Below are 15,736 nucleotides of genomic sequence, written 5' to 3' on the forward strand. Positions count from 1 at the left end.
TGTAGCAGAGCTTTTCAGAATATTCCTTTTGCAGTTATGGTAAATTCTCTTCCAACTTGGGCAAGCATGTTGCTGTTCTACATTTATATCACCACATGTCTCTCTTTTTTTTTTTTCTGAAATGTACTGTCAGTCCTTCTCCTTATCTAAAAAATCTCTGATGCACTCAGTTTTAACATCACGTTACATAAAATGTGCACACACCTGTCTCCATAAAATGTACACACAGATTTAATGTGAAAAAAAAAAAGTGCTAAGAGAAAGTTGCACTGGAGGAGTGGTTATTATAAAGCCAGATAACCAGAAACGGATGGTTTCCCAAAAACCACCTCTTGATTGAAAGATCATAAATTTGATTAGTCAGACTGACTTGGAAATGCAAGTACTCACAGAGGTCTGAATGCCAGACTAAGTCTCTGTATTTATGCTAAACATCCTACATATAGGGCACCATCATTGAATATGAGCTTTAAAGAGCATCTCATCCATTTCCCTTTTCTTTCCGCCTCTCTCACTTAAAAAAAGAAATGGAAGCCATCTGCTATATAGTTTACCTGTGTGCCATTACACAGATGTACATGTCAAAACATATGTGACCATTGATTAGTCCTCAGGATGTGCTTCATGAAGGCTGGTTTACCTCTTGGTGGGAATGGGAAATCTTAGACATAAAAGATTTATAGTGTATTAAGAAATAATGTTTTCTTCCTCTGAACTTCGTGCTCGCTGCTGCTTCCCTCCATCATTTTGGATAATATCATGCTGAATATAATTCATGAATAGAGCCCCCCAGGTAATATTTTCATTTCATGTGTTGCATGCCCAAAATATTAGATTTTTGAACACAACCAGAAGAAAATGCTTTTGGATTTGAATAGATCTTGCTGACTTCTCTTCCATCAGATTGAGTTTAAATTTAATAGAATGGCTGTATCTGTTTTCTGAATACTGTTTTCTAATGTTTTAACTTCTTAAGCATATGCTAAACAGCTTGATTGTCAGAGACAAAATTGGAATCCCAATTTCAAATAACATACAATTTGAAACTATTCATGCTTCAACCAATCACAAAAGTAAGGATCGGTTGCAACATTTGGACCTGGATATGTGTTTAAATTTCATATTCATCTGTCTTCGCTTATCCTTGATACTGGTAAAAGAGATTAATTGAATTTCACTTTTTGCAGTAAACTCCCTTTTAGATAAAAGACAAAAATTAATGTGTTACATTCTGAATGCTCTGCAATAAGCACTGAAGGGTGTGAAGGATACCTTCTATGTGTGATCGGCATATAACCAACCTCAAAGAATAATATATTTGACAAACTGTTTTTCAATTCTTGCGCTTAAATCCCTCAAGTTTGGTTCTCAGTGTGAATTTCTTGCTGTGAATGTCCATGCATGCTTAGCGTGATCTAGTTATGCCACTAAGGAATAAAATTCTGCCACAGAAGACTAAAAGAAAAATGCAGCTTTTCTTCCAATGAACTTTAATGGAAAGGTAACAATTTTAGTCATTGAATTACCTGTAGACTGAGGCATGCCTCAGGGAAGATTGTCAAAAATCCTGTTTTTTTGTAAGCTTGTTGAAAATATGCTAGCAGATCATTTCTTTCAGAGCCTGCAAATTAACCTCATATTGGTACCTTCTACTGTGTCTTCTGTAGCACTGTCTTCAACTTACTTCCTGGCATGGCTATATTTTGTGGCATGTCATCTTGGTACTGAGTGTGCCATTGCAGTATCGTAGCCTGGCTATCGGGCTGTCCAGTTTGTCCTGTTGAAGAAATTTACACAATGTGATAGCCTGAATAGATCAAGAAAAGCACGTGACGTGTTCAGGGAGAAGTGGTACTTTCTTTTTGTAAGTCCTTCTGTTCACCCAGTATTTCTCCTCCAGATCTTATTCCAGCAGCATTTTGCTGGAAGGCAGGGTCCAGTATTCAAGCAAGAAATCTGAGGCATTCAGCTAGCAGATTTGTAGGTGAATGTGCTTTCTCTTCTGGTTGTAATGATATTTTAAAAGCACAAAAGTGAACTGGATGTCTAATTCAACTGCACAAGTAAACTGCTCTGGCATTTTTGAGAGAACTGTGGCATCTTTGAACTTCCCGAAGGACAGAACCATAGAAATAACATGGAAACATTGAAGTTATTCTCCTGCCAGATGAATAAGGCCTAAATATTATTAATGAGCAATCAATTAAAACTGATAAATCCTTTTATGTCTGTTAAGCATACTCCTTCTTTTTCCTGCCTTATGATGTCCCCTCCTTTTATGAGGGGTTTCATAATGAAAAATCACCCACTCCTCCCAAACCTATTAATTGAAAAAATAGGATTATGTTTAACTAAAAATTATGGAAATATAGCCTTCACCTTGCCCAATAATTATTTTTTCAAAATTCCCCTTCAGGTAAGTATTTGCTCACTTTACAGTCCTTTTGCTAATCTTCGTCTTAATTCGTAATTTCCCTTGTGATACCATATCAAATGCTTTACTGATAGATTAAATTTCCTGCACTTCCTTTGTCTGGATAATCAGTTATCTTATCAAAGAAAGTTATTGGGTTAGTCTACTACAGTCTATCTTTGGCAAACTCATGTTGTGTTTTATCCCATTTTCCATTTACCTCCATGTCTTTCATTCCTTTTTCCTCGAGTATTTGCTACACTCATGCTATTGAAGATCATGATGTTACAGCAACATCAAACAGGTGTAAGTGAGATGCAAATCAGTTTCAATACGCTGTAGCACAGCTTTGCAGAATCCTATTCATTCTGACACCTACAAAGCGTTAAGTTCTCATCTGGCAGACAAATAAAATATCATTTATTATTTTTCATTGTCATTATATAGCAAAGGGCAGGTGAGCTGATTTTGAGCCTTGGCTGGTGAATGTTCGCATGATTTGCAAAAGGGTTTCTAGAGATAGAATCAGAGACATCTACCTACACATGACAGTGCTTGGGCACTTGCATTAGCAAAACCTTAATGTATGTATCAGTAATGAAAATCTTAATTAAGACCGCTGCATCATTGTCCACGAACACTCTTTCTCTGTATGTAATGTCCTTTGTGTATTGCAGCACCTACCTGGTCCAGACAGACAGAGCCCTTGAAGAGTGTGTCTGGCAGATCTGATGATGATTATTAACAACTAGCAAATGGCAAACTCTTACCCATATTTTGTCTCGATAGTGAAGCTTAGAATAGTAGGGCATGCAGCATAGCTTACTTTTTTAAATTTTATTTTATTGCTTTTTCCACTTCATTATCTTATTGGTAGGTTTCAGAATCCAGTAGCAGTGATTAGAACTGAATTACGTAGCTTAGACTTGCCAAAATGTGCAGGCATCTATTTACCCAATAATATACCTTTTCCTTTAGAAACAATGCACTTGCCTAGGCCATGTTCCGTATACACAAAAAGTATGCTAATGTGATGTGAAGACAGATTTTAATCTCCGTAAATTCAGGAAATTTAGAGTTAAGGTTCCCACAGCAACCTTACCTCTGCCCCTTCCATACAATAGGGTCTTTCACTGCATGTTCCCTAGCTGCGGGTTTACCAAGGCAATATAGTACATAGAGAAAACAGTTTGATGGGTAGGAGCTGCTGAGTTTTTTCCCTGAAATTATATTACAGTGACATTTTGTTTGTTGAGCACTGTCCACATGTTTGCTGTGGTTTGAAACACATTGAAAAAGCCTCTCAATATAATGGACATAAGAACAAGTTACAGATATACTGATAAAAGCACAGATATTGTAAAGTGAGGAAGGATGTATTCATGCACATGTGTGCACACCTTTCTCTCCATGAAAGCCATCAGAGTTGTATCTTTTACTTTCAGATGAGTCAGACTGTCTTCTCAGATTCACTGTCATGTCACTGACATTGATAGTTTCTCTGGACTCACACCTGCACAGTAGGAGAATATATGCAGGTACTGCTGTTTACTTTGAATGAGAAACAGCTACTGAGCCCCTTCTTGGCTGTACAAATCACTTTAGCCCCATACAGAAACCCGCACATGCAGTGACTTTCCTTTTGCATAAATGTTGAATAGAAAGAGTTACTGCAAACTAAAAGGAGGATTCGTGCTGAGGCTATTGGTTTGTGCAAGAGAGAAAAGCTGCATATGCCTTTACATCATCAAATGAGAAAACAGTTTTGAGAGCAAAGCCCATGTAATGCAATAATCAATCAAACTGCAGCTCCTGTTTCAGCCACCATTAATATTCTCAGAACCAATATTTACTTCACTGAGACATCAAAAACTGAAATACTTCAGGTGAAATGAAGTGTTAAAGTAAATGACTGCTTGGTATCATGTCATTGCACTTATATCTGGACAGAATGTAAGCGAAGAATCTTCTCCAGTCAGATCTCATTCTTTACCAAAATGCAAAGATGCAATAGTAAAACTGCAGAGGTATGCAATGGTAAAATGAATTCAGAGCATTTATGGAAAGCTATTGCCACTGCAGTGAGAGCCCGCATGTTGTAGATGAAGGGAAATTGTACAGTTGTCCTTGTCCCCCCATAAGTGACAACTCCAAATTTTTTTGCAGAGTGGATAACCCTAGGTCTGTACTGCTAGTCAAAGCACAATCTTGAGAGCAGAGAGAGCAGGAGCAGCCTGGAGGCACCAGCCAGCAGACAGGGCTGCCAAGCACGGGGCTCCAGCCATCGCCATTCTCTCCAGTGAGAAGATCATGCCAGAGCTTTAGCAGTTCTCCTTGAGAGTGCGTATGTGTATACAAAGTGCACGATAGGCAGGACTGAGCCTATTCCCATTGTAAACAGCGTTCACCAGTCTTCTGTGTTGCATCTTGCTCAGATTGCAAGAAGAGTGACTCTTTTTCTTCATTTGTTTGTGTGTGTTTTTTTGGTCAGTTACACAATTGAGAAGTTTCAGTGGTGTCTAAAGTTAGAGATCTGTAGCTTAGCGTCTGGGAGAATCTTTAAGAAAAGAAAGATATTTTAATATGGTAATGACCTTGTTATTTCAAAACCAAGTGGTTTCAAACATGGCAGTGCTGCTACTTCTCTTTCAGGACTATGTACGTGTCAAGTTTGATGTTTTAAAACAAAGCTGTGTTATAATTATACAAGCGTGCTTAAGCAAAAAAAAAAAAAAAAGGCTTATGGAAAACTTAACAGCTGGAAACTGTTTTTTACATACTTGGATGACTCAAAAACAGCTGAATGGGTTTTTGCAAAGCTTTACCAAAAATGTCATTTCTGGCATGAGAAAGGTAACTGTTTCAGAAAGATATAAGCAAATATAGACAGAGATTATTTAATTCATCAACTTCCACTGTACAGTCGTTAATGTAATGCTAGAAAAATAAAAGAATTCATATTTATATAGTTTTTCAAAGATTTCAAAGATCTGTACTAGAATTTAAAGAACTAAGCTTTGTAGCTGTGAGTTAATCAAATATTAATATTTATATTTCATTTGAATATCGCATATTCAAACAAGAAAACAAATACATAGAGAAAGGTACAGGGCTTGCCAAAGTTCAAGTAGAAAGCGAATACAACTGTGTTTGAAATCACAGAATGGTTTGGGTTGGAAGGAGCGTTAAAGACCATTTAGTTCCAACCCCCTTGCCAAAGGCAGGGACACCTCCCACCAGACCAGGTTTCCCAAAAGCCCCATCCAGCCTGGCCTTGAACAGCTTCTCTGGGCAACCTGTTCCAGTGCTTCGCCACCCTCGTAGGAAAGAATTTCTTCCTAATGTCTAGTGTGAATCTCCCCTCTTTTAGTTTAAATTCATTCCCCCTTGTCCTATCCCTACACTCCCTGACCAGGAGTCCCTCCCCAGCTTTCCTGTAGGCCCCCTCTAGGTACTGGAAGGCCGCTGTCTCTGCAGAGCCTCCTCTTTTCTGAGCTGAACATCCCCAACTCCCTTGGCCTGTCTTCGTAGGAGAGGTGCTCCAGCCCTCTGATCATCCTTGTGGCCCTGTTAATAGCACAGGGACCTTTAAGTTGGCCCCTGATGAAGGTGCCTTACTGCCTGGAGTGGCTGCAATTCCCTTGTGCTGCTCTTCAGGTGCTCTCCTGCTGACCTGTGGCCCGTTGACTGTGTGTCCTGTGTATTGGCCATCTTGTTTATGACACCAGTCACAGAGGGGCAAAAGATGAAGCAAAACCAAAATCAAGGTCCTGCATGAACACCCCCATGCCTTCAGGTTGCTCAGCTTTTGAAGTGCAGCTGTGCTCTGAGGCACACTTGGCACTGCAGATCCCTGGGCTAGGCTCTCCCAGATTCCGGTGGCAGGTGAAGAAAGAGCCTCATTCATCCACAGGCTCTGGGCACAGGAACCCAGCTCACCTCTTTCTGTCTCCCACCTCAATACCAAAGGCAAATTCTGCCCCATTCTACCCCCTGCAACCGTGACACTTGGCTGAATTCAAGTATTGCCCCCAAGGCCTAAGCGTGGGACTTAGGCCACATGCTCCTCCTCCTCCCCAAGCCCACTGGAGGGCTGTTGAGGTGACAGAGCTGCCACCGGAGACGTATTCTGGGGTCTTGTTCAGGGCACGGTCCAGTCCATAACTCAGTAACAATCATTTTACTGTTTGAAACCTCAGTCGGTGAATAAATACCATTTTATTGCTGCTTAGTTTGGATGTTGAGCTGTATTGGAGGAAACTGCTCTTCTTTCATACTGAATTTTGTTTCAGGGCGGTGTGTGTGAAAAATAACACAAATAGGAGTATTTTTGGATGACCATACTGAATAGTCAGCAAGAAGTACAGTATGGTGAAGGGAAATCTGTTTGTAGTAAAAGCAATATGAGCTTGTGGTTTGCTCTTGGGACTGAGACATGAATTTTCACTTTAACCCTAGCAGAAAAGCTCCCTCCGATGCTGAGGAAATCTCCGGTCATTGCACATCGCTTTCTCCCTCTGTATATTAGTGGTAATCATGACCCAGCTCGCCAGAACACCGTTCATCTTGAAGTTCAGCTATTATCAGTGGTTTTGTAGGACTGCTGCTCGCACCTAACAAGCCCACTCCTTGTCAGAGTGCAGAGTGCCAATGTCTTGCTTTCCCGATCAAGCAGGCTTTTTGGTGCTCGCTCCTTTTAGCTCTGCACAACGCCCGATGCTGGAAGGGAGAGCAAGGCTGCCTCTTGCATTATGCAGAAGGTTTTCAGCAGCAAGCCCAGGTTAAGGATTCAGTGCTGATATTTCAGCGGGACATAAATATCATTTCATTTTCTAAGCACAGCTGATCTGAGGTCCTTGAGAAATGGTAATCGTGAGGCAGACTTCAGCTTGCCATTTTTACAGGCGTATTTGCGACAGCCCCAGATTTCATTAGATTTAATCTGCTCACCTAAACTATGGATTCACATGAAGAAAAAAAGATGTATCTAGCCATCTCAGAGCACCTAACTCCACAAATCCCCTCAGTATAACAGGCCACCATCAATCTTTTCAAAGCTGTTTGAAATGTTTGGCTCTGTGCCCTATGTATTGACCATCTTTGCTCATGAAGATCCTCAGTTTTGTTTTCACCTCATCTTATGCCCCTTAGAGGTGACTGGTGTTGCCAGTGGTTCTCACACCAAGCTGTCCTTGTTCTCCTACCGGAAACAAAATGACAGCTTAAGCCAGCCTTTAACTGAGCATTAGAAGGGAATGAGGCTCTTCACTAGCTAGCAGCATTTCTTCCTCTGCTTTACAAATAATTTTCTGATCCCAAATTTATCTACTATTGCATTTTGCTAAAACAATTCAAATGCCGGGCAGTATTGTTACACATCTCTCTCTTTCTTGTGCGTACATACCCCGTGCAGCAGGAAGTTTCAGGTTCATGGATATTTTTATCAGAACTCATTCATTCTTGCTTTCCTGAGTCATCTTTTAGATTGTTGTTTTTTTTTTTTAAATATTCGTTGACCAGAGGATGATGTGTTGAGATGACTGATAGAGGAAAGAGGAGAAGGATTAGTAAAAGGCAAAAGTCAGTGAGTTTGCTAATCTGTTGGAGATAAATCCTTCCCTGGAGAAAGAGTTGCATCTTGTAAAGCCCAGAGCAGTTTCAGTACAACGGAGTTGCAGACTGGCAAATTCTGTTCTTTCTCGTTAACTGGTATGAACAGCACTTTAAAAAAAGCACAACAAACCTTTAAATACAAGTGCATTTAAACTTTGACTGAAATAGGAGAAACAAACTAAAACCCAGTAAGCAGAGTCTTAGAAAAAAAATATTTTCCATAATATTATGCTGTATACACGAGTTGACATCATTTAAATAACACAGGTGCACACGGGAGGTATGTTAGTAGCAACAGAAACTTTGGAACATCCTCTTTGTGGCCCCTCTACTTCAACAGGGATTTATGGTTTAGCGTGGCTGCCGGTGCTGGACGGCATCTTGAGCGGTCACCTTTTTAGACTGAATTTTTTTCAGGCTTTATCAGGGGTAACCACTCCTGAAAACATGAAAACAGCATGGAGAGAGAACAATGAAAAAATTGTTTTTCTTGCCTAATTGAAACAGCAAAATCAACGTTGCCGTTTTGGAGTGAGAGGCAGGTACCTCTCCATTTTAAACAGCATAACTGTTTTACAACCCATTTTGAACAAACAGCCATGGGAGCCGTGGGAACAGGAGAAGTAAGATGCAACAGGTGGCAATGTACAGGAATGCTTTCTGTTGCGTGTCTTTCATGACAATATTGACTCTTTCATACTATATTTATCCAAAGTTTTGTCGAGCTTGCATGGCAAAGTTGTGGTGCTGCCACTGCATGTATAGCCCACCTGCATGTGTGCTTTTTGTGAAACATTTTGTCAGCCTGTTTGTAGTTTGCACTGGGATTTAGCAGAGTTTTGCAATCTTGGAGAATTCTGGCTTGTCAGATACAGTATTAAATGAAATTGGTTTGTATTGCAACAAGGCTAGTGGGAGGATCAAAGCCTTGGTATAAAATAAAGAGCTACTTGGCTTCTGTGTACAGAAATTTCTCTATTTCCCTTTATTTTTTTCATTAGTATATTCGTCTCAAGGTATTGAGTTCTCCAGCAGTTAGGAAAATATTATACCAAAATGGTTATTAGAGAGGATTGTCTCTTTAGTTGCTGTAAGCAGGGAAGCATGTTATTTGTACAAAGGGTCTCAGAAACTGCGTTTTTCTAAGGTTGATCAACATTTCATTTTAAAATCACAGAGGCGTGCACCTAGACAACATCATATATCTGATAATTCTAGCTTACCCTGAGAAGTCTGTGGCCAGCTAGAAATTTGGCAGATTGTCTCTCAGATCAGGAAGTAATTCTGGTTTACAAATTTAAAAGCCAAAATCTGTTTTAATATTTCTTAAATGTCAAAACAACCCTCTGACCTTGAAAATTACTTTCTCTGTATACTTTTTGTGCTTTTAAGTAAAAAACAGTCCTTTTTTTAAGTGAAATATTGTAGCCTGGTAGTCGTCAAATCTTAGAATTTAGAGAACAAAAAGTGACATTAACTCATCTATTCTTTCGTATCAGTGGCAGCTGGAGGGAAAAAGTCTTAGTAACCTTTATGCTTCCAGTTTATTTCTATAATGTACATCTCCTGTCTTCTCTGTCTGCGTTGTTTCAGACCTCATAATAATCGCACAGGGGAGGACAAGATTTTCTGCTGTTATATCAGAAGAGACCACCTGTTCCTTGACTTTGGTCTGTACCCTTCTAAGCATTACAGGAAGGCAAAGGCCATATTTAATGCAGCTGGCCAAATGCACACTTTTCTAACCCAGGCTGATCATTCACAATCCTTCGTATGACCAGCTGAACTTAAATAATGACATTTGAGCAGCCCATTTAGTTTACATATCTCCAGTACTCATATTTCCTGTAAAGGCCTTTTGCCACTTGTGAATGTTTTGTGGTTTTCCCTCCTCCGAAAATGTGGTCTTCCTTCATCACTTCTACCTCTTTTTCTCACTCTTACTTTTCCAGTGTAGAAAGGAGACATCTGTGTGGTAGAAAAGAGACATCTTTCAACAGAGCAGAAGCAGTCTGTGGTTCTCACTGGTAATAAGGAATGCCATTAGCGAAACAAGTTTTGAAGCCCTCCTTTCTCCTCTGGCAGCAGAGCACAGCACATCCTCGGGGTTCCCAGGCCCTTATGCTCTGCACAAACAGCAGTTTAGATCTTCTAGGTTTTGTTACAATGAACCTCCAAATTCTTTGCAAGGAGAGCTCTGGCCCTCTTCTGCCTCTGTTATCAATAGTATCTAACGTGACTGCACCAAGACTTTCTCCCTGAGAGTTTTCTATGGGTAATTGCTAATGAATTAACTTTCCTTGGATTTCCCTGAGTAGAGAAGTCATATTTTCAGCATTTCGCCATTTATTTACAGAGGAAACTGAGGAACAGTTCTTGATTTGACCAGAACACATAAGCACGTATTTATTTTAATATAACGGTCATCTTTAAGAGATTTTTTGCAAAATCATTAGAAATGTCTACCTCAAGTAGTCTGCTGAAATGCATCTTAAAAAGAACTGTGTGCCCTTTGTAGCAATTGCTTAATTAACAGTGTTATGTAAAGATGGGGAAGCTGCGGCATAGCATTTACCTACAGTTACACAACCGAAGTGCTGATGCTCAGCTTTCTTTGCATAGTCTTTTGTGGTTCTGTTCCTCACCTTTTCTAAGGAATTGACCATTTAAAAGGCTGAACAAGACTTTTTGGAGAGGACATTGTATTTGGAGGTGTTGGCTGTAGCATGCTAAGGTGATGGTTATTCAGCCAGTTTACAATGTAATGTTATTAGTTATTGAGTACATTGAAACATTAAAAAGTAATAACTGCTCAGTGATATGCCAACTTCATACAGAGCAAACACCTACTACTGGTCTGTAGTTACATTATTTAATCTACACCTAATCTACCATTCAAACCAGTCTTGAAATGGAGTAGTTATACTGCAGAAAATAATTGATAGTTCAAAGCTATAGGGCTAAATTCAGCAGTGATCTGAATGATAGTAGAGAATTACAGATTGCACACAAGTTTGTAGGAAAACAAGTGACAGGATAATATACTTTGCCTTGATTCTCTTTTTTTTCCCAGCTGCTATCATGCAGTAAGGTAGCACTTCATGCTATGCGGGCTTTGCCCCCTGCTTCCTCCCTGCAACATTCAAGTTGCAATGGTTTGATGAACATCTCACCAGGAAAGTTGGTACAGGTTTACATTTTCTCTGCCCTGCATCCACTTACACCCATTCCATGACCTGGCCCAGAGCTTGAACCATTACTGATCTCACTGAGCAGTTTGGCACAATTGGCCTGATCCTGCGTTCAGTGAGGGGCGCTGGATGCCAGAGCACTTCCAGTGACCTCAGTGGAATTGCTACTGAATCACCCTGATGTAAATATGAGCAGATCTCAGGCCAGCAGACCTTGGTGATGAACTGTTTCCAGCATCCCGTTTCAGGAAAAATAGTGAGCCTCTTTGAAGAAAGAGAAAAAAAAAAAAAAAAAAAAAAAAAAAAAAAAAAAAAAAAAAAACACTTTTTTCTCTCTCTTTCTGAACGGCTCCACAGAACAACGTGGGGGAAAGGAGGGAAAAACCAAATATTCAACAGGAAATTTTTCTTCAGCCTTCTTGGAGAAAAACTTCCCCCCACAAATCAAAACAAGATGGAGCCCTGGAGCCCCACCTGCCGACTTGAGGAAAGCAGGAGAAAGGGAAGATGCCTGGTCCCGTGCCAAGCATTCAACACTGCGCTTGTAACACTGTGATGTGGCACTTAAAGCTCTGGGGGACCTGGAGCAAGTGTTACAAATGCAACAAAAACTCTCATGAAAACGAGCCTCTTAACAGCGTGTTGAGCTGGTCTGCGATGGCCTCAGGAAATCCCCCTGGCTAGACAGGGCCTTTTTATCCACTACATTGCTCTGACTCAAAGAGAAATCTCATCTAACCTCCTTGACCAGAATTTGTGCGAGCACGTAGAGCTTTGCAATTTCCTTATTTTCAGTTAATCATTTCCCACCTCCCTCTCCGAAGAAGTCCGTCCTACCTTTCTTTGCTGTTGCATTGCTTTTACAACGCAGAGCCCAATCCTGCAAACACGTGGCATGTCCTCGGTCATCCTGCTTCCTGCCATCCTTCCTTTGTGGTCAGATCCCTAGCTGATGCAAACTGGCCTAGGGCCACTGATTTGAATATTTTCACTGGCTGAACACTTGGCCCTTTGATTCTTAGAGAACTACTCATTTTTAATACCACCACGACTGGCGCTACTTGTTTGCAGGCTCAGGACCATCTACAAGCAAATGCTTGCGTATTAATTACAACAAAGAGCAAATCTACTTGACATTTGATTTTGTTTTTCTTGTTTCCTTGCAAGCTTGAAAATGAGCTGCTTTTGCCAAAAAAAAAATCAAAATGCATTTCACACTTTTTTTTTTTTTTTTTTTGACTTGAAATAGGCCCCTTAAAAAAAACTGACATGTTAAACACCACCAAGAAAATGATTATTTGGACATATGGCTCTTCTTCCTGAACTTTGCGGAGAGGTTAGATAACGCTCTTTCACATCTTAAAAGACTAGACTCCTGCTACATTACTAACATATTCTTATGTAATAATCCGGCACTGGTGATACTTTATCCAGTCCCAGTAATGTAAGACTCATTTCTAGTTTGGTCAGTTATGAGGGAATTCTTTTTTTCACTGATTATCTTTTAATTATTTTTTTTACCTTACTCCGTCCTAAAGTAGAATACAGAATAGAGTAGAATCACAGACTAAAATACCTTGTAGCTCTATCTTTTAACAGGGTTTATTTGTATTGTTTCTATTAAACATTGCACATTTAATAAAAAATAAAATAAAATAAATTTTAAAACCCCACCCTTACATGAAGGCAAACCCATCCAAACCCATATAATTTCTTTTCAGACTAGGATGTTTCATAAAGTTGAAAAAATTAAAAGAATTAAAAGAAAGTATCAAATCATCTGAAGTAGTGACATTTCACAGGAAGGTTGTCATAGAGTCACATTATTACAGACTGGTTTGGGTTGGAAAGGACCTCAAAGCCCACCCAGTTCCACCCCCTGCCATGGGCAGGGACACCTCCCACCAGCCCAGGTTGCCCAAAGCCCCATCCAGCCTGGCCTTGAGCACCTCCAGGGATGGGGCATCCACAGCTTCTCTGGGCAGCCTGTGCCAGGGCCTCACTGCCCTCATAGGAAAGAATTTCTTCCTAATGTCTAATCTAAATCTCCCCTCTTTTAGTTTAAAGCCATTCCCCTTGTCCTATTGCTATACTTCCTAACCACAAAGCCCTCCTGCTTTGGCTTAGACCAGACCCTGTTCCTGCACGGGGCAGGGAGCCTAATTCTGCTACCCCGCGTGTTCCGCTGCTCTCTGTTGTACACAGGGCGTTCGACTAGATGGAGCAGTGGTCTAATCTGATGTGGCAGCTCCTTCATTTTTATCTTTTAAGCTTTTACTTACATGAATTAATTCTGAAAACACTCTTGTGACGTTAGTCATTGTTATGATTCCCATTTTAGAGACCCTGTGTCTAATTCTTAATTATACTAATTCTTCCTTATGCTGGTGAGGTTCCAGATCTGTGAAAGGGTCTCCCAACTCAGGGAGATGGATTGCAGAAATGTCAAGGGCAATATGAGAGTTCATTGCCCTACAGCAATACTCTGTTTCTCTAAGGTCAGAGAGAAATATCAGAAGAAGAACATAAAAGAGGCTATGTTGATTTGTGCTAGAGGCTACACAGGAGTTTGCATAGCTCAAGCCTGCAAGAGGTGTTGTATTGGCCAAAATGAAATTAGTGATTTCTTTTTTTTTTTTGGTATTTCCTTCAGTGTGCCCTCAATCTCGTCAAAAGAAACTGAAAGCTGCCTCTCTTGTCCCTTCTTTTCTTTTTGTCAGAGTACATTTACTGGAGAATTGACACACACCTGTAAAACCAGAAGAGCAGCAATGAGCTGGAGGGAGGGAGGAAGAGATTGAGACTTGCCCCAGAATGAATATAGCAAGCCATTTTAAAAGTAGCCATCATGCGCTCCAACCAGAAGGGTCTGTCTTTCTGTATTATAAAACCAACAGTGAAATGTATTACAAGATGATTAGGGACAAACGAGGAAAAATGAGTGATGAACTACTCTTGTTTTCTTCCTGAGCTTGCCTTGTTCCCTTCACCTTGCCAGTAGTAGCTGTGTCTGTGCAGAGAGCAGAGGTGACAGTCAACCTGTTTGTGTCTTCCTTCCTCGTGGCTTCACCCAGCCCAAGGATATGATGGACAATCGTATCCGCTACAGAAAAGAGACAGAACCCTACACTCTCATCTGATCCTTTGGCTACATGCTCCACTCATATCCAAGCCTAAAAAAGAAAGTGGTATACGCAGAATAGGGACCCTTGCAGCAGAGAATAGACTTGGGAAACTGCGGAGGAGCTTGGAGAGAGGGCATGGAGAAATTCATGCCAAGACAGACTTGGTATGTGTCAGAGAGCTCGGCAGAACTGGTAGGGAGGAGGTGCTGGGTAGTTTTAGACAAACCTTGTTGTTGGACAGAGAAGCCAGAGCCCCTTAGTGGGATCCGTATTCCCCCGTGGTGGTGCTGGCAACACTCATTTCACACTGTCATCCAGGGGAGAGCAAGAAAATTAAGTAAGATGGACCAATGTAGTTTCAGAAAACAGTCTCGTGATTTTGGTGGGAGCCTCATGGTTTTGGCATGCTGAGGCTGTGCAACTCCTAAAACTGCTATTAATACTGTTGTTCTCACAAAGATTTTGTCCTGAATGAAGAATGAGGAATAATTAAGGTTTTCACTTAGCGTTGAGCCTGTGGAAAAGCCTACAGAAATGAGACGTCTTTAGGTAGGAAAGGCAGTGGGTGCAGAAGCACAATGTATGTCACATGGAAATGCAGGGAACGAGATTTTAGAATGTGCAACAGGACCAAGGTTTGAAAGAGGGTTACATGGCATGTTTCACACCGGCATAACAAAAGTGGGGCAGACATCGGCTTTAAAGTTCTTCACATCAAAATTATAATTGTCTTCCCATACAAGTATGAGAGAAAACTATGACGAGAGAAAAAATAAATAAAAATAAAATAATTTAAATAATAAAATTAAATGAGAGGAAATTAAGCCTCCTGACACCCCCAGATACTTCTTTCAAAAATCACAGGATAGATTGCAATCGAACAGACCAGCATCGAGGAGACTGAACATAACACACAGTTCTGCTTAAGTCATTTTAATTTTGGAGCAGACATACTACAATCTGGTAACAACAGTATGGATGGTGATGGAGGGTAGATCAAGGTTGAGAGTTAATGTTTTCGTTGTTTAGAAGTCTTCTGAGGCCTTCACAATAAGCACCCACAGAATCGTATAGAAAACATATGTTGCCTGCAAAAGCCACCTCTTTATTCATCTGCTTTTTAATCAGTGATCAGAGTTCCTTAATTCATTAAGAAAATGCATGTGTTACTTTCCAACCCAACACAGCTGAAGGGGAAGAAAGGCAGGAATCTTGCTCTTCTCCTATCTTCTCAACCAGCTGTTTCATAGAGCTCCCGTAGGTTGCACCGTTGCTTTTCTGGTGAAGGTAAGGGGATAACACCGGTGACTGTGAGAGCACGGCTCACTTTTCAGCATCTTATTGCTGGTGGTAATCTGCAAAAAAAAAAAAAAAAAAAAAAAAAAAAAAAAAAA

General features: G+C 40.4%; 1 protein-coding gene across 25 annotated transcripts in view; it reads left to right on the forward strand.

The window, feature by feature from the left end:
- ZBTB20 (zinc finger and BTB domain containing 20) overlaps positions 1-15,736 on the forward strand; it is a 458,760-nt gene that overhangs the window by 343,204 nt on the left and 99,820 nt on the right. The window contains exon 10 of one of the 25 annotated variants that reach the window (XR_004747392.1): positions 9,620-9,700. The exons of the other annotated variants lie outside the window; for them this stretch is intronic. The gene's annotated coding sequence lies outside the window, so the exon portion shown is untranslated. Of the gene's footprint in view, positions 1-9,619; positions 9,701-15,736 lie in introns of those variants that run through there. 25 annotated transcript variants of the gene reach the window in all.

Source organism: Oxyura jamaicensis, chromosome 1 (assembly GCF_011077185.1).
Source record: "Oxyura jamaicensis isolate SHBP4307 breed ruddy duck chromosome 1, BPBGC_Ojam_1.0, whole genome shotgun sequence".
Taxonomy (NCBI): Eukaryota; Metazoa; Chordata; class Aves; order Anseriformes; family Anatidae; genus Oxyura; species Oxyura jamaicensis.